Source organism: Saccostrea cucullata, unplaced genomic scaffold (genome assembly GCF_032062105.1).
Source record: "Saccostrea cucullata isolate Sc308-1 unplaced genomic scaffold, CSIRO_AGI_Scuc_v1 ctg2297, whole genome shotgun sequence".
NCBI lineage: Eukaryota > Metazoa > Mollusca > Bivalvia > Ostreida > Ostreidae > Saccostrea > Saccostrea cuccullata.
This window is the reverse complement of record NW_026923228.1, coordinates 102176-128226: the sequence shown is the minus strand read 5'-3', so window position 1 is coordinate 128226 and position 26051 is coordinate 102176. Positions and strand designations below refer to the sequence as shown.

Below are 26051 nucleotides of genomic sequence, written 5' to 3'. Positions count from 1 at the left end.
ATATCAATTTCATAGCAATGCATGCAGTGAACTACCAATCACTGACATGTATGTATGGAGGAAATTCGAGTTAAAATCTACAACCTTGTTGGAATTAAAATTTTATTTAAGTGCGCTATTTACTGTGTTGGTGTTAATTTATATAATCGTTTTATTGATTTAAATGTATACTCTGGTAATTTAAAGCTATTTTCTGAATTTTAGATGTAATATCAAACGTTCCCTAGTGTTTTGAGTCTTGGCTAATTAGGAAAGATAACTCTTAAAAGTGGACTTTCTATACCAAATATTTTTTAAATTAGATTTTTCATTTCCTTTAAACTTTATTCATTCAATTTGACACATGTAATTCATTCAAATACATTCATTGTCTCTTCAGAACACATTTTTTAAATGTTTTATGCATAGATTAAAGAGATAATGACATTAATTGTTTTCAATCAGAAAATTATTTTTTCTAATAAAATTATTATTAGGTATTATGAGGTATTTTCACTGTATGTACTTGTCTTAAGAAGATGCCCATCATTTGACACTGAAAGTTCTGAAATTCTGTGAATAATAAACCTGAAATAAAACATTTCACTTAAATTAAACAAAAACAAAAAAATTCTATAAAAAATATTTATGATATCAATACCCCCATCTGGATATTTGACATCTACATTATAAGTGGTGCTGTATTGAAATCTAAAATAAACTGTGGATGTAATGAGCCACCTTAAATGGGATAAGATGCAATGTAAAACTAGATAATTAAAATACACTGTTATCCACTAAAATAGCAATATATAATCATGTAAAACAAAGGTCTTTTCTCTTGGTTTTCGTATGTGAGGCAGCGTGTGTGTTTAGGGTGAGTGAGTGTAAAGAAGGCAAACGGAGACAATAAGCCAAGTGTAAGTAAAACGACGATATTGACTGTAATACATAAACGAAATTTAGTAAAACAGGAATTATTCAAAAATGGGTGTCAGAAAGGGGATTGGATATAATGAGAAAAAATGATATGATTTACGTCAGTTCTTTATGTGTTTGGGTATGTCTAAATCTTGTTAATATTTATTTTCTGGGAGAAACTAGTATACAAGCGCTTAGGAAATAATATTTACAAAATTTGCAAGACCTTAGAAAGATATTACGTGCCCGTATTTTTTTTTAACGAGTTGGACGGCGACTTTTGTACCTTATTCCTAATTTTTGTAACTGTGTCAATACTATATTAAGCAATCATAGCAATCATATTTTATTGATCTCAGTAACAGATGTATCAGAAAGAATCTAGGCTGGACCTAAACCGATATTATCACTTTTCAAGCAAGTATCACTGGACCGATTTTCACTTATTTTGTTCGCTCAGTTAAAAAAAATTGCAAGGTCAAAATTGCGTCGCATACATTGTAACTTTAGCGAAGAGCAAATATTTCTTATATAATAATAAATGTACATCTTTTTAACAAATGATACGTTCATTAATAGGACATTAACGCGACAACCTACACGCAAGTAAGCTAATGTTTCTCAAATTGATCATGGAAGTATATATATATAAAGAAAATTTGACTGAAATATGGCTGTCTCATTTTAAACAGTGACCGAATATTGGCAATCATGCAAATGTAAGTTTTAACAAATTGTATTTTCTTTACTTTCATTAGATTCACATACTGTAACTTCATATGTTCTCTGAAAATATAAGCTGTAGGATTTTGGGTTCTTGCTTATCTCAATATTATAAAATAGAAATATATTGAGGATATTCAATGTTTTGTGATTGAATATGGAATTTATTTCACGAATGGGAAAGGATTTTTGATATTTTCACGAGTGCGAAGCACGAGTGAAAATATCAAAAAATCCTGTCTCACGAGTGAAATAAATTCCATATTCAACTACAAAACATTGAATTTTCTGTTTATTACATTTTTAAAATAAAATTCTTTGATTTTTCCTTTGCCTAGAGTCTTTTTGCAATACAGCCATAGGCTCCGTGACGTCATAGTTGAGCGGTTGAGACGTCATAGCAATGTGAGGTGAAAACACTGTAAACTTGGATTTAGCAGCATATTTTTAGTAATTTTAACAGTTTTATTCGCTGTCAGAATGGTTTATTTATTTTCATATATCTTAGATTAGGTCAAGGAAGATTTTTTTACAGCAATCTTCGCTATGGGAAGGGAAATCGAGAGTTTTCTCGCACTTCTGATATTCGTCACACTGTGACGGGATATCATTTTGATATCCTTTCACACTGTGACAGGATATCGTTTTTATTCAATGAATAAATTACAGTATTTCACGGGTAAAAATGTAATAAACACATGTCTTTTTTATAATTTAATATGCTTTAAAAATTAAACATAAAGTGTAGGAAATATTTTAAAACAACAAGAAGGAAAAAATACATAATATATAAAAGTAATTTATTGTTATTCTCAATTTTTTAAAAGCTCTTTAAGTTTTATAATGTAACCTTGGATGCCCATTTCGTCTAGTTTGTAATCCCCTTAAAATGTGTTTTTCATTTATTTTTTTAAAATCCAAATTAAATATATCATTAAAAATATATTATTCCTTTTTTCAGAGTTGCTTAAAAGTAATATTATTTTTTTCATTTGTTCCATTGACTTCTCAAAAGGAGATTTAGTTAGTTTTGATTAAAATATAACCTACAGGTTTCAAAATGCATTCCTAACTCAATTTTGATAAGATGATTTTATTTTTTATTGGGCAAAACTGTGCACGGATAATGGAATTTTAAAACTAATGCTTTCAAAGTTTCTTATATTTCTCTACGAGTTGAGTGCGTTTTACTCTCAATAATTTAGTTCTATTTAAAAGTCTAAAAGATTCTTATATTTAATTTTTTTTCACATGAACCTGATTCCATAGTTGTAAAGACATAAACTTGGTTCAATGATCCGTTGATCATGCTTGAATCGCGGGTGTGGACAGTCGGCAGATATTTGCTCCTCCATGGCACCTGATCCCATGTCTTTTGTGTTTGGAGGTCCAGCTAGCTCTGCTACAATTTTGTATTGTTTTAATGGACTTTTAGCTTGAATACTGTTCGTTATCTCCATATTTCAATTTTAATAGCATTTGGGTGGGAAAGTGTGGCTAATTATTTCTTATTTATTTGAATAGACTTTTCAGTCTCAAGACGACACTCCTAGTTATAGGAGCTTTGGCAGTCTTTCATGTTAATGGAGCACCAAATGAAAAGGATAGCATCTCATCTCAGTTGTTTGGGCGTGCGAAAAGGAGCCTTTATGAAGGTATGATACAAGTACTTATTTTACCCCCCGCTTGAAAAGCGGGAGGGTATATAGTAATCGGTATGTCCGTCCGTCTGTTTGTCTGTCCGCCTGTTACGCTTTTGGGTATTCATCTCTTATCCGCAACTCCTCTCATACCACTGAATGAAATTTGATGAAATTTCATAGAATCTTTATTACATATTGCCATTGTGCACCTCCTATTTTATTTTTTGATCCGATACATTTATTGGTTTTCCATAGCAAAACATGGATACTGCCATTATATTCATATGGAAGGCGGGGGTATCATTTGGTGAGCTCATTGCTTACAGTACCTCTAGTTTCTCCTGTTACGGGAAACCAATCTGAAAATATCAATATTTTATTCCTTCATATAATTTTAAACATTCAAAGACAGAAATTTCATGCTAGTTCGTATTTTAAAGCTATTAACTGAATTTCTCATAAAAAGTCTCTAAATCTATTAACAGAATAAATAAAATCTGTAGCATTGTACATTCAGAGATTCACAAATAATTAGACCTTGTTTAATAGGAATGGTAGCCTTTCAAGCAAAGTTAACGAAAAACCAAAAGAGCCTTCCAGAAAATGCCATTGTTATATTCGAAACAACAACTCTAAATGCAGGATACGCCTATAGCCCTCTCACAGGAATATTCACTGCACCAGAAGACGGTATATACGTTTTCTCGTGGAATATTCTGGCCCATGCTGGAGGTGTTTTTCACACAGAGATCGTTTACAATGGTAAGGCTGTCGCTCACAACCATGCTGATGGTAGGAGTGGAAGTTCCCACTATGCATCCGGGTCCTCGACTGCGGTTATTGGGATGAGGAGGAAGGATCAAGTTTGGATTAAGGCCATGGCAGGTCATGGGGAATCTGCTGCTGGTGACTGGTCTTCCTTCTCCGGCTTCAAATTATAAACAGTCATTGTAAAATGGAAGATAATTTGGAAAATAAATCTCAATATTATGTCCATTGCTTTTACTTTTATTGTACTAAGAAACAGAAAAAAGAAATATATAACAGCTAATTATAAAGGCCGCATGCTTCCTGAGCATTGTGTAAGTAAGGCAAAATATTAAGATGTGTCATATCTGTTTCGTCTTAATATTTTGCCTTAAAAAAAGCTTAGAGTAAACTAAGAGCTTCCTGTAATTAGTAAACTTTAACTGGATTTATGAGACCGACAACTGTTTGTTATCTTAACTTTTTTATCATCTAAAATCAAGACGTGTCTGTGGAACACTGATGTCCTCGTATGGCAGCTTTTGGCAAAAGTTAAAGTTTCTTAAATGCAAATCAAAGGACACGTTCAAGAAATCAAAATGTTGTTTTACCCAACAAAAGGAATTGTATCAATTAATATACATAATTATGAAATATGAAAGCCCAAGCACAAAACATTCAAAATATTAAGGTTCATGTAAGACCAATGTAATTTTATTTCTTTTTAAATATGGGTCAAATTCCAAGGACAATGTCTAAGGGCCGAACTTAAGGTACCGAAGGGAAGGCCATGTTATAAGAAATACACGTATTTAATATTCAAGTCCTAGCACCAACTGATCAATAGTTATCACAAAGGTTAAAGTTTTTCAAAATAAAACAAACTCCAAGACGAAAAGATAATAAATTTTGGTATCCAAGGGAAGGTCTTTTGACAAGTATGACATCTCTTTAATATGAGGGCCCTTTAACTACTAACTTAACCGCTTAAAATTCATGGCCAAAGTTAAAGTTTTTTTTTTCTAAATGTGAAATTCAACTAAAAGCCAGATTATTCCACACCAACGAGACAACGTTTAATAATTACAAAGGATCATTCTCTATAAGGCCGTTTTGCGGCCTACAATGACTTCAAATTTTCAGATAGTATTTTTTCCCTTAAAAATTGCATGAATCACTAGGCCTATGTTCCAGTTCACTGATAAATATTGGTTAGATAATGATACATTAGTATTTCTAATGATATAGGGTGACAAAGTAAGGTACTATCGGCCTGTATTAGCATTAGAGTAATTGGAAAACTCAAGAGGGTGACTGTGTTAGATAACTCCTACGCATGTTATAACCACCTTTAACCAACACCAAAATTTGCATGTAAATTTCTAATACACATAAAAAGTTACTTCCAAATTATGAATTTGGTTAAAGGTGGTTATGACATCCAAATAAAAACTTTTCACTTCATTTTTACGATATTTGCAGAAAAAGTTAACGACTCACAATTATGGATATCAGCTTATGTAAATTATTTCTTTTAATGAACTTTTGGTTAGAGTACAATTTTCGGTTTATTTACTAAGATTTATATCAGCCATGCATATATACGAAAAATAAATGTGAAATTTCTACTTTAAAAATCTAAAATCAAAGGACTGAGAAGACTGGATGTGATGAAATTACAAATGGAGACGTTTCTTTGAAATGTCTGATAAAAATTAAGAAATAAAAACTTTTTACAGACTCTAAGGTGTGAATATGAGTTACACGTATCTTTTATATTTATAATGATAGTTTAGTTTATCTTTGTATGCTACTTCTTTGAATTCCGTTATGAGTATTGCATATGTTCTTTGTATTTCCTTATGAGTACTGTATATATGTTCTAGAAATGATAAAATCTATCTTTGTTGAAGCGGTAAAATGCATTTCCTATTAGTGTTATAGACTTTTTTCTATATATGGGTACAAACATAATTCTTATATGGACACTTCAATACGAGTAACATGTGATCCATATTTTGTTAACTGCATGGGTCTTTCTTGAGAGGACTCAATCTATTCATCACACTTCTTTGATAGCATCGATATAAGTTACGAGAATAGTAGTCCTGTATTAGAAAATAAATTGGTAAGGAGGAGAGGGATTCCTATACATAATATGTGGTTTTATAATTAAATGTTGCTTTACCCCATTTAAGGATTTTTCAACCAGATAAAGAGATCGTCCACTTAAGGTCAAGTATTTATGCGTAGTTGCATTACTGACCAACGCCCAGTGCGGGACGGAACCTTTTTTTTTTTTAGAAAAAAGATGATATCCTAATGACCCATGACATTTACTTGAAATGCTAAAGAATTAGGTAGGAAACTGTCACTATCCCTGTTAAACAAGCTTTTTGACGCTGCACTGGGAAAGAGATTGAATTTAACCTACAGGTTTCTAGAGTGCGAAAGGAGCATCAAACCCTTAGGGTCCATTTTGTACCTGGGATGTTGTAGAACTCTTTTAAGTCTGTATACTAGTAAATACGAAAACCTCTGATATGCATAGTTGAAGGAACTGTTAAAATTCTACTCCATTTTTATGTTGTGCCGTTAGAAACGGTGGGGGGGGGGGGGGGGGGAGGGTTCTCAACTTTTATACATGTATCAACATAAAGTTTAGATGACATTTTTAATTAAAGATATCGTGCAACACGAGTACTTAAATAAAAGCAAAGCCGTTTTACGACGATATTTCATTTCACTTAGAGATATATATTTTAATGCAACCGCTCTGAGTTACAAGTATATGTATTGACTTTTTACATGTATATGGATAGTCAACATGTATTTGAATTGATGTTTTTATGCTGTTAATTCTTTATTTGTTTGAAATTGTTTAATTTCTTTACTTAATTACTACTTCAGTTGTATTTAATCACAATAAAAATACAATCATTGCTTTCAACATTTGATACATAACTTTTACAGTTCAATTGAAACTTAGAAACCTCATTTCTTAGATGGTTATTTTATGCGTAAAATACGTAACACATCTATAGAAATGATATACAATTACAATATTATTATATATTATATAATACTATTAATAAAATGCTAATCAAACTTTTTTCAGCATCATAAAGTGTGAATTTCGTAAAGATTTACGTTCAAAATATGCAAAATGTGGATGCATCGAAATTCTTGTCATAAAAAATATCTTGAACCTTAAATTTATAAAATCTTCCAGTTTATTACTTAGGTATGATGTATTTCCGACATAAATAAACAATTTTTGATCATTTACATTCAGAATCATAGATAGAAACTTGATTTGAATAGACCCACCCTCAATTTTTCTTTAACTGACGGCCATTTCTTATTTCTAAATCACGTGACTTAGATGATCGATGTTGAAAAACAAATTTCAAAATCATGAACTACAATAATTATAGTTATATAAAATCACATTTTAAAGTGATTTTATCGTAGGCCGGAAAATGGCCTTATAGAGAATCAACCTTTTGTAATTAGATGATAATCTTCTGAAAATTTATACCCGTCTTTCGTCAGGTCCCCTCACACTTTTATTCAAAATTATTATATGAAAGACCGATTGTGTGCTAGGTACTATAATTATGATTTTTTTGCTATTTCGTAGTACAAAAGAAACATTACAACTTTTTATGGATATTTATTTATAATGGAAAGCAGAAGTAATAGGGAGAGAACTGGAGACATAGGGGCGTGGCCTTTAGTACATTTGCCAACATTATGTAGAAGGGATACTTTCCAGTATTTTCTGACATACATCCATTGTGGCCCAATCCTATCCCCGGGGTCAAAAGTTTTACAGATTTGAATCTACACTTCATGGGGGGGGGGGGGGTCCTGGATGCTTCCATATCTATATGACCAATCATGGCATTGTTGGTCTTGAGAAACGGATTTTTTTTTACGTTTTCCTTACATATTCCTATGTAAAATATTAATCGTCCATTGTAGCCCCACCCTACCCCCCGGGGTCATGATTTGAATTAACGTGAATATACATTATCTGAGGATGCTTCCATATCAGTATGATTAATCATGGCTTTGTTGTTCTTGAGAAAAAATTTATAAGATTTTCCTATATTTTTCTTAGTAAAACTTTGATCGTCCAAAGTGGCCTCACCATACACCCAGGGGTCATTGTTTGATCAAACTTGAATCTACACTACCCGAGGATGCTTCCATATGAATAAAACCGATCATGACTTTGTTTTTTCAAAATTTTTTCTATATATTACAAAGTAAAACTTTGATCCTCCATTGTGGCCCCACCTTACCCCGGGGGTCCTGATTTGAACAAACTTGAATCTAAACAACCTAAGGATGCTTCCACATTAGTTCAATATTTCCCGACCCAGTGTTACCAAATTTTCACTATCTCTTAATTATCTTCCCTTGAATGATTGTGTGGCCCTTCATTTGAACAAAATGGAATCTCCTTTATTCATGGATGCTTTGTGGCAAGTTTTGTTGACATTGGCACAGTGGTTCTGGAGAAGTCAAAAATTGGAGAAAGTTTACAGACGGACGGACAGACAAATAGTGATCAGAATAGCTCTCTTGAGCTTTCAGCTGAGATGAGCCAATAATGACAAAGTACAAGATATCTATTCTGGTTGTTTGTGAGCTTGATGGTGACGACAATACAATAACACAGAAAAGATTTGTGCATTACGAGAACTTTGCTTGACATTATCAGTATACGAAAGAATTGCCTAGTATGAGTATCGAAAAACAATTAGATGATTTTTTTTCATTTATAAAATCTACGTTTCTTAATTTTACCAAACTTCTTTTTACGTATTATATTACGAGGACGAAGAAAAGAAATTTATTGAAATAAATAACTAAATGAAGCAAAACATATGTAGTAAACAGCACTTGAAATAAGGATCAGCAAATATTAAGTATTACCTATTGTAGACAAACTATAAAATTTTACCACACGAATCATCAGGACAATGGGAATTGTAAAATGATGTACATGTAAATAGGAAATAAGGGGAATGACATGACAAGAATAAAACTTCAAAATCTGAAAATTTTGACAAGACGCAGCATACAGATATTTCACGTTGACTTCCTCAATAATACAAGATACAGACAACAGTAATATATACTGCTGCTTACATTCAAAAATGGTTGGTAAGACAAAATATCAACCAGTGGGAAGCTAGGGATAAATGGGGTTTTTTAAAAATTCAGCACTCCAGTGTGGTCTTTTTTTAAATCATTTTTTATCACATGAGGTCCACTAGCTCTGCTGATTGGATGAGCACGAAAAATTGGAAGATTTTAAAATATTTACCTAAACAGTGCAGATGCTATGTAAAATGATCATGTTAATTAATAGTCTCTTTTCTCTGTTTATGTGTGTAGTGTGCGTGTGTGCATAGCAGAAAAAGGACTCGCTTAGCCTCATATAAGTAAAACGACTTTATTTACTTCAATATATGAATAAAAGAAATGTTAGATAATATAGTAAAAAACAGCAATAATTTAAACAAAATTGGTGTCAAAGGGAATGGAAAAGAAAGAGTAAATATAATAAGAATAAATTCACTAGTTTTATATTTTACTATGTTTATATATGTATAAACCTTGTTAATATTTATTTTTAGACCATGTTTTCCAACAATGTATTGTTTCAGCCTACTCCGGATATATTGAAATTCATGATCAGGGGACCATGCAAATTATTTCAATATATCTGTAATTCAATATAAGCGAAATAGTGAAGCCGCCATTTTCACAAGTTCAATCCCGATCTTAAACAAGGAAGAACAAACCCGAACAAATTAATTTGTCATCGTTTATCTATAACAGTGAATAGATTACATAGAATATGAGTCCTTGAAGGTTTATTTATTTTTTTTTTATTTCTGTTTCATTGAAAAGACAATCTTTATCCCTCATTATTATTCCCCGATCGCATTTATTTACGTTTTGGAGAAAATTCACCGGACTTACACGGTTGAGTACTGATGAACGCTGCTTGTATTTCATCGTAAAGTATAAGTCACATTATCCAACGATGGGGTATACGATGAGAAACCGATGCGTTTTTTGATGAAAATGGCGTGGTTGCCGGCCGGGCACCACTAGTGATCGGACGGTGACTGAGTCTTTTTTGCGAATCGGTGGGGTCATCGGTAGGAAATAATTCGTAGTTAAAATTCAGCGATGTCTCCAACGATGCCTCACATCGCTCCTCATCGGCAACCCATCATTAACACATCTTTCAAGGATCGGCCGATGTATGGCCGAGCAATCGTCCAATATCCGTTGAATCTGAGGTCATCGGGGAGTTTAGCGGTGTTCAACAGATAATGACCGATCATCGGTCGATGTTCGACCGAACATTGGCCCGTATTCGACCGATGTACGAACGATGTTTACCAATGTATGAGCGATGAAATATACATCGGCCGATTATCCTGGAACATTGTTTTATGATTAGCAATGCATCGCTGGGCCTTTGTAAGTCCGGCCGGCAACCACGCCATTTTTCTCATAAAACGCATTGGTTGCCCATCGTATGCACATCGCTGGATAATGTGACTGATACTTTAAGGACTACTAGGCCGATGTGGACCGATGTTGGGGCATCGTTAACACCACGGATTACCACCGATTACCACCGGTCTACGGTTACCGGCCGGGAAATGTGACCTAGGCATAAGTGTACTCGAGTTAATACCTTAGTTATTTCGAATTTAGGGATATCAGTAGCCATAAACAGTACGTATTTAATTTCAAAGTTATGTTCCTTTTCCTAGATCTGTGGGGGTTACTATATTACGTTTAGTTGTTTAGTCTCGATATGTCCGTATTATATACGTGGACGCAAAGAATTTAACAGTGAAGAATTTTATTTCGTAAGAGCACGCAGTATAAAAACACATTAGGTGAAAACTTCATTATTCACACCTTTGTATATCAACTGATCAATCAGGCATAATTACTGTCACCAACCGTAACGACAGCCGCCAGGGAGTACTTCAATTTAACCGTTATGAAAACAATTAACTCATTATTACCTGTGGGGACCGATCAGTGGCTTCAATATAAGCGAAATTTCAATATATCCGATTTCAATATAACCGTTATTTTAATGCAAAGAATATGAGAGGCAAAAACGGGGGATTTATTTCTATTTCAAAATAAGCGGAATTTCAAATTAAGCGAGTTCAATATAAGTGGAGCAAGCTGTATTTTACTTGAATTATAATCTAACAACCAAGCTCTATGCTAAACTGGATGACCTTAACTTTCAGTCTCGTTTAAATACATCATTTCGTAAGTTTTATGGTCGATACAATGACATTATCAGCAAATACAATTTATCATTCAGTGAAATGCTGACTGACGTTTTTCATTTGTAATTGTTAGTCCATTATTTATACATTGAATTGACGACAGATTTTTCAGTTATTTTCCGATCATGACAAGAAGCACATGGCGGGTGTAGCCGGTCGGATAGGATGTTCACTACTCCCTGGCACCTGATCCCACCTCTACATTTTTTTTAGGTCCGTGTTTGCTCTGCTCCTGTTTTGTATTGTTTTATGGACTTTTGGACTTTTGGGTTTGAATACTTATCATTATCTCATATATATTTCATATATATGTAATCATATATCATCATAAGTTTTATAGTGCAGCAACTACACTTTTCATCAAAAACATTTAAATGAAACATCTGGTTTAATGTCAGCAATCTGTAAACTCTTCGTTCCTTGTTATATAGCTATCTTGTTGGCAAAGTAACCTGTCATTGCGACAATTTTTGTTGACATATCCAAACAGATTTTTATGTTAATTTTCATTCTGATTTTGACTACGATATGCGCAAATGATTTAAGGCTACATATGGAGGTTTCTATGCAAAATGTCTAATTAAATTCCATAATTGCTCTACCTACTGCTCAGAAAATTTTAAGACTTGTTATAAATACATTCTTTGTACCTAAAACATGCAATAGCCGGTACACATTATGACGTCATATTATGACGTCATCGACCTCTTCTACACAAGTTTATAAGAAACATCAACAAAATCGCTTTGCGCAAGGGCATACATGTACCTTACTTTGTTTTACAGAAGCATGGTATAAGAAGACGCAGGATATTCCAAGGAATTAAGATATTGCTGCACAAATGTCGGCACTGCAATTGTTTAGTTACTGTTAGTGCAGTTTTAATTCTAAACGGGGTAAAAATTCACAGTCCAGTGTAAGTTTCCTAAATTTTTTATCGATTGAGAAAGTGCATAGGACTTGTGCAGCAATTTTACTAATTTTAATAATATTCTCCTTAATATTAAACATTGTTTATTTTTAATTAGATAGGATATGCCCTTGCGCAGACATGATTTTGTTGATGTGATTTATTACCTTGAATGGGAGAAAACATAATATGACGTCATCATGTGCACTTGCATTAACAAACATTGGGTACTAAGTATGTATAAGAAAATCAATTTGAACTTTCTCTGTACATAAAATATACAACTTATGAATTTTTATTAGCTCATTTGCATAGAAATATCCATATTTAGCCTAAACTCACTTGCGTGCTCCATATATCTGAATCATACATAAGATTAATGATGGATGTGACCAATCAATAGGGAAATGCTTACTCTTCCTAGGTGCCTGATCTTGTCTTTGGAATTTCAAGGAGATACAAATTTCTATTGTTTGTATCTTGTTGAGATGGATCCAAGTTCGCCATCTTCCTCTTTATCTCAATGATTTTCATTAATATTATGATTTAAAAGTTTAAAAATGGTTGCAAAATTTGGTACTTTACTGACATAAATTTATGACATTGAAAAAGAGAGATGTAAATATTATGTTCCTTAGCGCTTACATCCTAGAATGAAACATATTTAGATAATAACTAGTATTCAAGATCAAAAGTCAATAAAACAAAATAGAGAGCAGAGAAAACACGGATCTCAAAAACATCAGAGCTGGGATCAGATGCCCTGGAGGAGTGAACATCCCCTGCTGACCGGTAACATCCGCCTTGTGTTCTTTGTTGTGATCGGAAAATAACAGAAAAATCAGTCGTCAATTCGGTGTATAAATAATTGACTAACAACAAGCATTTGACTCAATAATACATTGCATTAGCTGACGACAATGTCATTGTATCCACCATAGAACATACGGAATTATGACTTTAAACGATACTGCTGATATTCTTGTTTCATCAACTTGCTTGTCAATGATTTACCTCGTATAAGAAACTGTTCATACGTAGATCATGCTCTTGCATATCGAATCATCTGAGATTTATATACACTTAGTATGCAGGTGATAAAGGTTTATTGCTGCATAAGTAAGGAAGTTGACGATAGAAAAGTAAAAGTCATCACGTTTATCATAGAGCTTGGTGTTAGACTAGCAATAACGTCTTTTCAAGTAAGCTATTCGTATATGAAACGGATGTGTCAGACTCTGTTGTATCTTTTATATCAAGCTCATCAGGATATATCGTATGAACATAAGAATGGAAATTACAATTGTTAATTGACAATACGTCTTCGATATACGAGGGTTGTTCGATATGTATTGTGTATTGTACGATATCTCAAAAGCATTCGATTCAAATAGTCAAATGGACATTACATCCTTTCAAAGAATTCTCCGTGATTTGAAATACACAATTTTAATCTCTGAATCCATTTCTGAAATGCGTCACGGTACGCTGATTTAGGTATACCTCTGAGGCACTGACTGACGGCTGAGCCAAGGGCCTGTCGGGACTTGTATCGACGACCAGATAAGAACTTTTTAAGTTTTGGAAAAAGGAAAAAGTCGCATGGTGCTAGATCCGGAGAGTATGGTGGGTGTGGCAAGACGTTAACCTTCTCAGACTTCAAAAATTCCTTCACAAGCTCAGATGTACATGTATGTGATGGAGCATTATCATGAAGAAGGCGAACATGCCTAATCCCGACACAGGACGTCATTTCTGATAATATTTCTTGAGCTTTTTCAGTACAACATCTCGGTAATACCGACCTGTAACACTTTTGCCCTTCGAATTTGTACGGCTAAACCATCACAAGAGAAGAATATGCAATAAAGGACCTTCTTTGTGCTCATTGTCCTTTTGGCAACTACAGGCCTTCTACCGTGTTTGGTTAGCCATAATTTGTTTCCAACTTTTCTTACTGGTTCGAAATAGTAAACCCATGTTTCGTCACCAGTAACTATGTTTGCAAATTGAAGTTTGGAAACATTTTTAGCAGTCGCTTAGCGGTTTGTATTCGTACTTTTTTTGGTCATCTGTCAATATATGGGGTATCCATCTGGCAGAAATCTCTCGTACTTTCAAAATACGCTTCAAAATGAAATGCACCCGCGATAGCGATATGCCAACAGCTTTGGCAATATCACGAATCGTGTACCTGCCATCACTTTCAATTATTTCCTTGACTTTTGAGACATTTGTCTTGCTTGCTACAGTCACAGGTCGACCCGATTTTGATGCATCTTTGACGGACTCTGTGCCAGTCAGAAATTTCTGTCTCCACCTACGAACTGTCTCATAAGATACCTTATCAGACCCATAAACTTCCCCCAATTCAGTAAAAATCTGCTTTACGGAATTACCGAGTTTTGTGCGAACTTTTATATAAGCTCTAATTTCTTCAGTATTCTCAACCCTTTTCTTAACCATTTTTACAACACTGGTCAACGACTGGCTCTATTGAAATGACGATTATTTTATAACCATGTGTAGATGAAGGCTCATGTTTATACTGTTGGCAAGGTATTGAATAGAGTTATCCAGGCGTATAAATATCGACGAAATCGTGCAAGGCGTTATCGCGCTGTGGTACAATACACAATACATATCGAACAACCCTCGTACATGTATCTAAATGTCGAGTTGAAGGCCACAACAAATACTTTCTTCTTTTCACGCATAAGATTTTGTACGAATTCTGCTTCATATGAATACAAAAATATGTCTGCTAATAACGGGTACAATTGGTACCCATGGGAATTCCAATAGAGTGTTGGAAGACCCGGTCTCCAAAATCCACATAGATATCGTCAATCAGATACTTACTCATCTTTTTTTAATTTCAACCTTAGAGTATTTGTGTGTACAATCAGAATCATGTTTTTAACATATTAAATTTGTAAATGATCAATGAGAAGGTAAGTAAATTTACGAGTTTCATTTTATTAAAAAAAAAATAGTTGTAAATGATATCAGAAAGCCTGGACTTTAATTTATCTTGGGTAATGATTGTGTATAAATTTGAGGAGTGAGATTTTTTAAGCTGTTGATTCTGGTAAAATCTCGGTATTTCAAATTTTCTAAAGTTCCTTGAAATTTTTCAGTATCCACATCTGATTTACGCAACTTCTCGTATATATATTGTTTCACAGTACTCTTGAAGTTCCTCCTTGACTACTGTTAATATCTTAGTAAGGAGTAAAGAAAGTGGCTTGGTTAAGCATTTACTATAGCCCGCTACGTGTCTTTGTTTGTATGGATTTTTATAATGTTTGGGATAAAAAATTTATCTACAAGAGAACTGGAATGAAAGATTTAAGGGTGACTAGTAGGAATGTTAAGGAAAGTTTGTCCACAATCAACAATAACAGTGATATTGGACAATTTCAGGCAAAGTTGACCATATACTTTATTCGTATATTTATTGGTCTGGGTTAAAGTTAAAAAGCTAGGCTTTCCAGATCTTAAAATGATAAGTTTGGCTTTTTCTAACTAGTTGGACGATACTGCGTTTTTAAATTTTTGCACTAGAAACTAGTTTTATAACTTTGTCTGAACTATATATTAAGCAATCATATTTCATTGATCTCAGTAGCAGATGTGCCAGAAGTTTTCAGTCATATTGTAAAAAAAAAAATGAAAAGGCAATTATTTATCGTCCAGATACAGAGAAGTGGAGAAAATTGTTTTATGATAATAAATGTAAATATTTTCAAAAACTAAGTGATACGCCGGTAAATAGGACAATAACATGACCACCTACACGCAGCATAAACGACCACAGAAGTGTATCTACATATAAAAATGACTGAAATATGATTGTTTCACAAAAGGTATTGGCAATCATAGAAATGTAAGTTTCAACAAATCGTTTTTTTTTACTCTGTTAAGATTTCTGATATTTTCCTATTTTCTTTGAAAATTGAAGCTTTAAGAAGTTGGGTTGGGTTTTTTTTTATCTCAATTACATTAAATATAGTTATAGAAATGCCCGTTTCATAATGTCATATGCTAAACAAGTAGTAAAACAAAAGAGGAGGAAAAACAATACACACTTTAGAAACATTCAGAAAAACAAAATTACTTTAATAGTAAAATTTTTTCAACATGTTCAAGAAGGATTTCAGCTCTACAAATAAATTGAAGAACTTAAAACAAAAGATCCATGGGCCACAACGCTCACCTGAGCACATCGGCTAGGAAAAAGCACATATTAGATAAGAACTGAAAGCTTACTGAGGTAGGGGTGGAGGTGGGGGCTTCAATTTTAATACTATTTGAGAATGCCTTCATATCAATACAGCATATGACTTTGCTCTTCTTGATAAAAAGATTTTTTAAAACATTTTGTTTCTATTCATTACTTCGTAATAATTTGAATTTGATTCCCTATTGTTTCCCTCCCTACCCCAAAGGGCCATGATTTGAACAAATTTAAATCTTCAATACATGAGGATGCTTACATGTCAATATGACTAAACATAGCTTTTCTGTTCTTCGGATATTCCCTTTATTTTTCCATGTAAAACTTTGATCTACCATTGTGGCCCCACCCTACTTTTCGGGGTTATGATTTGAACAAATTTAATTCTACACTACCTGAGAAAGCTTCCATAAAAATACTAGTATCACTAATCATGGATTTGGTATTCTTGAGAAGATTTTTTAATATCTTATAATGTAAAACTTGGATCCCCCATTGTGGCCCCACCCTATCCCTGGGGGTTATTTGAACAAACTAAAATTTACACTACCTGAGGATGATTCCATATAAATATCACTAATTATGGCTTTGATGATTTTAAAAGATGTCACTATATATTCCTACGTAAAACTATGATCGGCCATTTTGGCCCCACCCTACTCCCGGGGCTCATGATTTGAACAAATTTTAATCTACGCTACCTGAGAATGATTCCACATCAGTTTCATCTTTCCTGGCCCAGTGGTTCTTGAGGAGAAGATTTTTAAAGATTTTCCTATATTCTCCTATGTAAAACTTTGATCGGCCATTTTGGCCCCACCCTACCCCAGGGCTCATGATTTGAACAAATTTTAATCTACGCTACCTGAGGATGATTCCACATGAGTTTCGTCTTTCCTGGCCCAGTGGTTCTTGAGAAGAAGATTTTTTAAAATGTCATTATATTTTCTCTAATTCATAATTATCTCCCCTTGGAAAAAGGCGTGGCCCTTCATTTGAATAAACTTGAATCCTCTTTACTCAAGAATACTTTGTAGCAAGTTTGGTTGAAATTGGCCCAGTGATTCTTGAGAAGAAGATGAAAATGTGAAAAGTTTACGACAACGGCGACAGGCAACGGACAAATTTTGATCAGAAAAGCTCACCTGATCCTTCGGCTCAAGTGAGCTAGAAATCATAGAAAAGCATTCTGGAGTTATAATCATTATTAAATCATTGTCTTTTTTCATCATAGTGTTAAATTATCGATCTTTGTCAGAGGGTTTCAATAAAGTTGATCGATGACGTCAAAACAAAAATTAAGAGATTTTGATTTTATAGACGTGTGTTTGTCTTTACTGAAGACGACAAGACGCGTCTGTATTTAATAAAAGCCAGTATTTCCTCTGATATTCTTGACAACATCAATGAATGCAAATATAATTAATAAGCAACTATTATTCAGTGAATTTGGCATTATGAATAGCAAAAGCTCTGTTGGCATATTTTCGATGATGCGCGAGCGCGCATCATGGAATATGCAAGCAGAACAATTGCTGTTCATAATGTCATGTTCACTGAAAAACGTTGTTTGTTTTTTAAATGTTGTATTTTTAAGTTGCGGAAGTTACATATATGGACCCCTAAATCAAATCAAAATATTTTTTTATTGTTTACCCAAAATGTTTAATCTGCAAATTAAGAGACTAATTCAATAATTAATAAACACTTTACAGTCTTACAGATTTCAGTCTTAATCTGGTTCATGATCCTGGGGCTGGTCGTCTTGTTTTTAATACCCTTGAAATGTGTTTTTCATTTATTTTTAATATCCAAATTTAGTGAATATGTCAGTCATATAAATAATTCCCATAATCCAAAGTTGCTCAACAATAAAATGTATATTTATATATATATATATCTTCAGAAAACATTGTAAACCCAATTCTTAAAGTTTATTATTATTATTTTTTTTTGCTAGGCATAACTGTGCATGGATTAAATAAATGACAAAACGTTAACTTTCTTGAAATTTTTTTTATGGAAATTAATATTTGTATTTGAGTGCATTTAACATCTGTTTAACTCTCAATAGTTTAGTTTTATTTAAAAGGGAAAGCCTAGTCTTATATTTCAGGTTTTATTTACATTTTCGACAAAACTGTTCCAATTTTACTTGTATCTGATTCTATGTAAGCAAAAACATAAACTTAGTTCACTGATCGTCTGATTGTTTTAAAAGTCCATTTTTTCTCTCTTCCCTATTTGTATTGTTTAAATGGACTTTGAGATACTGTTCATTATCTCTTTCTTTCACTATTTTGATAGCATATCTGTAGGAATGCATGACCAATCTTTTTTACGTCTTTGAATAGGCCATTTTGCCTCAAAACGACACTCCTAGGTGTAGCAGCACTGGCTGTTATCCCTGCAAATAGTGAAAAATATGATATTAAAAAGGAAAGAGCATCAACTCAGTTATTTGGTCGTGCAAAAAGGAGCCTTTATGAAGGTATGATATATGTACTTAATTCTTCTGTTACAGGAAATCCATATGAAAATATCAATATTTATTTTTTTCTTTAACTCCTTAATTTACAAAATAAAGCATAGAACATAACTTCAAGTAAAGAAGTTCATATTTTAGGCTGTGAAACTGCTATTATCAGACCCTCATTGTATAAACAGTGCAAATAAATTTAATAGCATTGTACATACAGATGTTCACAAATGAAAAAAAAATACATTAACATACAGAGGAATGGTAGCCTTTCAAGCAAAGTTAACAAAAGACCAAAGGAGCCTTCCAGAAAATGCTGTTGTTATATTCGAAGCAGCAAGTCTGAACGCAGGGCATGCCTATAACCCTCTCACAGGAATATTCACGGCACCATAAGACGGGATATACTTTTTCTCATGGAATATTCTGGCACATGCTGGAAGCTTTTTTCACACAGAGATCGTTCTCAATGGTAAGGCTGTCGCTCACAACCATGCTGATGGCAGGAGTGGCAGTTCTCACTTTGCATCCGGGTCCTCGACTGCGGTGATTGGGGTGAGAAGGAACGACCATGTTTGGATTAAGGCCATGGGAGGTCAAGGGGAATCTGCTGCTGGTGATTGGTCTTCATTTTCCGGCTTCAAATTGTAAATGTTCAATGAATGATTATTGAAATTGGGGAAAATAAATCTATAAGATTATTATGATCTTTTTCTTTTTTGTTACATCTAATTAGACAGACGAAGAACTATATATTTTCATGGCAATGGATTTAATCACAAGGAAAGGAGACACTTCTAGTGTAGAATTAGGAGGAGGAAGATCCAAATGAAATATTGTATATCACCTTACAGGATATTGCCTGCAGTATTAGTATTATTTTGAATATTTTCAAATTATGTATCATCTAAGTGTGGGGAACTATATTGCAAATATAATTCACTTAGAGTACAGCCTTTTTTGCCTCAAATTTAAAGCCCCCACCCCTTTCAGTTAATTTTGCAAAGGTTCGGAGTTAAAATTTTCTATAGTAATGCTGCCATCACTTTTATATATTAAGACTTTTCATATGTGTGCATGTTTGGTGATGTTTATTTGTGTGTTTGTATGAAATGAAGATTTTGTAGATAATGTCTTCCAACAATCTGTCGGAATTCCCATAGGTACATGTACCAAATAAGCCCTGTTATTAGAAGACCTAAATTTGCATTCACGTAAAGAATTTCTTAAAACCATCTACTTGAGAAGAAGAAAACACTAACTGTGGCCTTAAACTCGACAATGAGATACATTATTTTTCTTTATTATACCTCTACTGATTTTTCACTATATAAAAGTAAATCGATATATTTTGCTGATTTCCTGAAAATCACCGTAAATAAGCCGATTCCCTGCAAAACAGACTGATTCCCTGAAAAAAAGTACGTTTTTTTTATGAACTGATACACACCTATTCGGAACGCTTGACATTTTCTTTCAACTTACGACAAACTTAAAAATGTTCCGAATAAACTCATGAATATTCATTAGTGAATCGAAATGCATCGCGAGTCAACTGGTCCCATAACAATCAAAAAGAACCAGTTTACTGGAAGCGAACGACAACAGAAATGGCGTGCTCAAATTTGCGTAATGTTACTTTCGATTTTACTAAGTTAAAACTCGGACAATGAACTGATTTATTGATAAAATGGAATTTCTTTCATGACTGTATTCTGTTTTGTCGAATTTTTTATCTATTTCTGTTGGAATTAAACATTGTTGCTGAATACAGTATTGAATATAATTTTTTTCAAATATCTTGTTTGTATCGGTATAATAAAACAGTTAAAGTATATCATTTCGGGAGTCAGCAAGATTCCAGTTCCCCTCGAGCAACCCTATTTCCCTCGGCGCAAGCGCCTCGGTAAATAGACTTGCTCTTGGGGAACTGGAATCTTGCTGACTCCCTCAACGATATACTTTAACTGTATACTATAATTTTAAGCTCTCTGATTGGCTGAAACCTGTTCACATGAACAAGTATATAACAAAATAAAGACATGTGTTACTTTTTATAGTCTCTGAAAAGCATTTCGACTTGATGCTTTAAAAACCATAAAAAATCTTCTGAAAGGAAATCCATAGTGCCGATTTTTAAAAAGCTAATACAGTATATGACTTAATGTTCCCCCAAAAATTTTTGGTAGGACATAATGATGCCCTGAATAAAGATTTACTTTATATTAAAAAACATTAGTAAGATTGTTTTTTCATTAATCGATTCAAAAGATAATAAAACAAATGTACTTGTTTTAATTAGTAAAATTCCTAAATTATTCTGTCAGTAGAAAATAACTTAATTTGATCTTTTAGCATAAGTGTAAAAGAATCCAAAGAGAAACTTATGGCTTGTTTCCATTATTTTCAAATTATTTTGTTTTGTCGACCTCTGTAAAAAGTAATATATAAGAAATGTAGCCCTTTCATTCGGTCAATCCATAAATATACCGACTTCACAGGAAAACATATCGACCTGGCATTTCGTGCACGGTATATATGCTTTTCTGTGAAGTTGATATATCTATGGATAGACCTCATGAAAGGGCTATATTTATATTATTTTGACAACGTGCATTTATTATCAATTAACGAGGCCAAATCTAGTTGGAAATTACGAAAACAGAATGATAAAAAAAATTTTAATTCTTGGAAATAAATTTGTATGTATTATGCTAAGAAAAATTAGAATGAAATTTTGTTACCTTGCCTTTATTGTAGTCAAATGGGGGCACTTTCAAGATATGGACCATTTTTCGTGCTTTTATACACAATTACATACTAAAACTCCACAATAAACAAAGGAATTGACAAGTTAAAAAAATAAATGATGAAATATTTTGTTTTTCACATATATCATACAATTTGCATCCCTCTTCTAAAAAATGAAAAGAAAATCGGAGGTAGCCTTTATTGCAGTGAAAAGGGGGAATATCAAAACACAAAAATAGGACTTATTTTTATCCATCTAGATATCTTATAAGTCGCAATGGGTTTACATAACATCAACAAAAAATTGTAATACTGTATAAGTTTCTATAACTTAATTAATTCTTACATTATGAAATAAATTTCTCTCTATTCTCAATAAAAATAGTGAGTATAAACACTTCAACAAGTTTGAGGAGAAAGACTAAAATCGTTTACCTCTGGTTGTAGTGTTTTTTCTAACTCACAAATTGATACAAAGCAAGATAAAATTAACATATCTGTACCAAGAAATTGATACCCCAAAATAATTATGTTCTAAACATGTTTATTAATAAAAAAAATATTTTCTAAAAACATATAGATAATAGAAATGCCAGAATGAGCCAGCTTTCAACAAGCAAAGTGTATAAAGCTAAAGGTATGCAAGATCATCGAGACATTTTAGCACAATTTGACGTCATTTTAATTGTGATATTATTATCTTCAATTGTGACGGCAGTCAAGGGTATTGTGACGTGTCTCAGTCGACGCTGCTTTAAAACGTCTGCGCAGATCAAGTAGATCATGCCTCGTTAACAGTAGTTACATGTATGTTCATTAATCTTGATATATATCCCGGTGAGATTGACTTGAAAGATATCAGATAGTCTGACGCATCTCTACCATATTTACATATTTTACCAGAAAAAGACATTAATTATAACCAAACTACAAAATTTGATACTAAACGTAATGACTACACCTTTGCATTTGTCATTTTCCGTACTTATATAGCAATATATTCTAACATATGCATGTCTCTCTGTAGAGCATGTTCAACATTTGAACAAATTCTAAAATTGGCAAGTTATTGACACATAATTTGATAAAACAAGGATATTAACAGTCTCATTTGAAGTTATCATTTTGCAAGTGTTTTGGACAACACAAGGACCTTGTCACTGTGTTGTGTTTCGGACAAATGCGTTTTGTCGACCCTCAAATCAAACTGTTTGCCTTTGGTCTAACGACGTCATGCAGACAGTTAGGTTCTTGATCCAACAAGACGCATGTTGCCCCTCACTCAGTCACTAAATGTATTTTTTAAAAAATGAAGCATGGTTTGTTGCACCTCTATCTTTAAATACACGCAAAAGCAAGGTTTTTCTTATCAATTATATGAAATCTGCCTCATTTTTGTGTAATTTTTTGAGACAGATAATAGTTAACATATTATCTATTTTATGGATTTTATTACCTATTACCGGTATTACATAATTAATTAGAATTATTTTCTTTACTATATAACTCAAGTCACAATCTTAGAAAAGTGGAAAGTCCCTAAATTTTTGTTGTTTATTTAAATGGAGAACAGAGGTGGTTTCTTGAATGCTTTGATAGTACAATTGCTGTAAGTTGGGTTCATGACTGTGCACAGAAATGTAAGAGTAAGAGGCATCCTAAAATATGTCAATGATATTGCTTATCTATTTAACAGTTTACAGCCTATAATTTAAATAACACTTGCTGTCAAATTCTGTGATAAACAGATAACTTCATTGTTTAAATAATACGTTATTTTCCACCCAGCTGTGACAAAAATAAAAAGTGAATCAATATGAATGAAGAGTAGTACGATTTTACATGTACGTTTTTACATAAACAATTTACAAAGTATAATGTTCGGAATCCGAAGGAAAGTATTTAATTCGAGAAAGCGATTATAGAAATTGTGCATAATCTACAATAGTAAGGAAAAGCAGTCATAGTTCGAGATAGCTTTAGGAAAAATAATCTGCAGAAACACTTTATCAGTTGAGTAATTTAGCTTCCAGTGACAAATTTTAAGTTAGAAAAACACAAATTGGGTTAATTTTCACTTTATTCCATATCCTGAAGGGTCTACGTGAAGGATCTGTTTTCAAAATAAAACCTTCCACGTCGAAGTTTACACTATCAAAATCTAGAACATTGTAAAACTATAAAATTTAATAAATTTATATTTACTTCTAAGAATTTACTGTGATCTGTAGAAAGATTTGTTTCTAAATTCCAGTACTGGTTCATGTATTTAAAGACGGTAATTAAAGTAAAAATTGTTTGAATCTACTATAAACAAGGAAAGTAGTTTCTTCCGGTTAGTTTTCAGTAAATATTTCATCTCGTATTTTTCCTACGACTTCTTTCCAATCAGTTGTATGTTTGATTATTTTTTGTCTTTATATATGGTTGTATTTTTTTTAGCCTTTATTTATATATTCATATAATTATGTTAATGTTCTCACAATTACGTACGAATAGACACCAATGTTAAGTTGAACAACCCTTCAAGAAGAATGAACAATTGTATAAAAGAGACCTTTCTGTCTATAAATATATAACTAAATGCATGCACAAAACTTTGTCGTCTTTCTCAGGTTACTTTTAAATGACTGTGTTTACGATTATATAAAGACAGTTTCTAAAATTATATGTATATCTCAGCGCTCAAAAAATTAACTTCATTGGTCTCTAAAATGTAAGTAAATTTTGATTTCTTTTCTGGAATTTTTTTTTTACTGTTTTAGCAGTAAACCATTTTTTTTCAGTTTGAGATACTTTATTGGCAATTTTTATGCCTAGTATGTCAAAAAATTATAGCAAATTAAGAATAAAAATAAATGTTCATTTTATACATTTTTTTCATTTTTCAGGGCTTTTATGCTAAAGGCTGTGTTCATTGTTCTAGCAATGCTGAAGGAAGTTCATGTAAATGCAAAAGAAGGGACACGTGATTTCATCGATAAATACAACAAGTATAACACAGTCTGTAAGAAAATGGGATATCGAAAAGAATGTTCCAAAGGAAAACAGAAAGGTACTAAATTACTGTTATGGCTACGCCTTCATCTCTTAATAAAAGATTATGTGTTGAAAATATACATGTAATATAAATACCGCATCTACAGAACTGTATTTGGGGCTAGCATTGAACATTTTTACTTTTACCCCCCAAAAAACATTGCCAACAGAGACGAAACGAAGGTTGACAATTGTTTTCGAGGGATTAAACTTTTGAATTTTACTCTCAACTGCATAAAGTATTAATGATATTATACCGAGTGTTTCATACAAATACAAAAATGGTAAACAATGCGCGCATATATCCCGCGCAGAGATCATTTTTTGAAAACTACCAGTCCTCATGCAAGTAATGTTAACTGTTGCTATGTTCTTTCACGCTGGAGGGCCCGGTTTCATCCTTCAGAGGGTAACATTGATTTAAACAATATTTTTCAAAGCCGCGTGGCGCAGTGTTTAGAGCGTCTGCTCTAGAGACGCGAAGTAAGGAGTCAATCCTTACGTCGCGGGTTCGAATCCCACTGTAGGACGTGGAGACCGGTCCTTCGGATGAGACCGTATAAAACGAGGTCCCGTTTCGCAGTAGCACGAAAAAGATCCCTCCCTGCTCAAATGCCCTGAGTTCCGAGTATAGGACAAAATTTGCAGTTCTCTATCGGCAAATAGTGGTGTCTCCATATTAGTGAAAAATTCTCGAGAGGGACGTTAAATAATATACAATCAATCAATCAATCAATCGCGACAAATAAGATTCAACTAAATTACATATAATATTACAAGTATAATAAATAAAAGATATATCAATAAATATATGTTGAAATCGAATATCGAATACAAATCGATAAGATGTATGACTTTTCTTAAATTTAATGAATTATAATCGAAATTTGTCCTGATATAAACTTGCATCATTTCAATACTATCCTACAGTGTCCATGTGTATCTTTTACTGTGTGTGCTGCGTTCATCTTCATTTTTTTTTTTTCACTTTATTTTGATTTGAAGCAGAAAAGGTGGCTTTTCACGCACGGTTATCAACTGATCAAACGGACCTCCAAGAAAATGCAGTTGTTTTATTTAAGACGGTAACTCTTAACTCTGGAAATGCCTATGACGCTACCACTGGTAAATTCACAGCACCTGAACATGGTATCTACTCATTCTCCTGGACAATTGTTACAAACCTGGGAAACAGTTTTCAACAAATATTGTTCTGAACGGTTACACTGTTGGGTACAATAACGCCTATGGCAAGAAAAGTAGTTCT

At 32.9% G+C, this 26051-nt stretch overlaps 1 pseudogene; it reads left to right on the top strand.

Moving 5' to 3' along the window:
* The first annotated feature begins 1596 nt into the window (after nucleotides 1-1596).
* LOC134263467 (complement C1q tumor necrosis factor-related protein 4-like) lies at nucleotides 1597-26051 on the top strand (annotated as a pseudogene).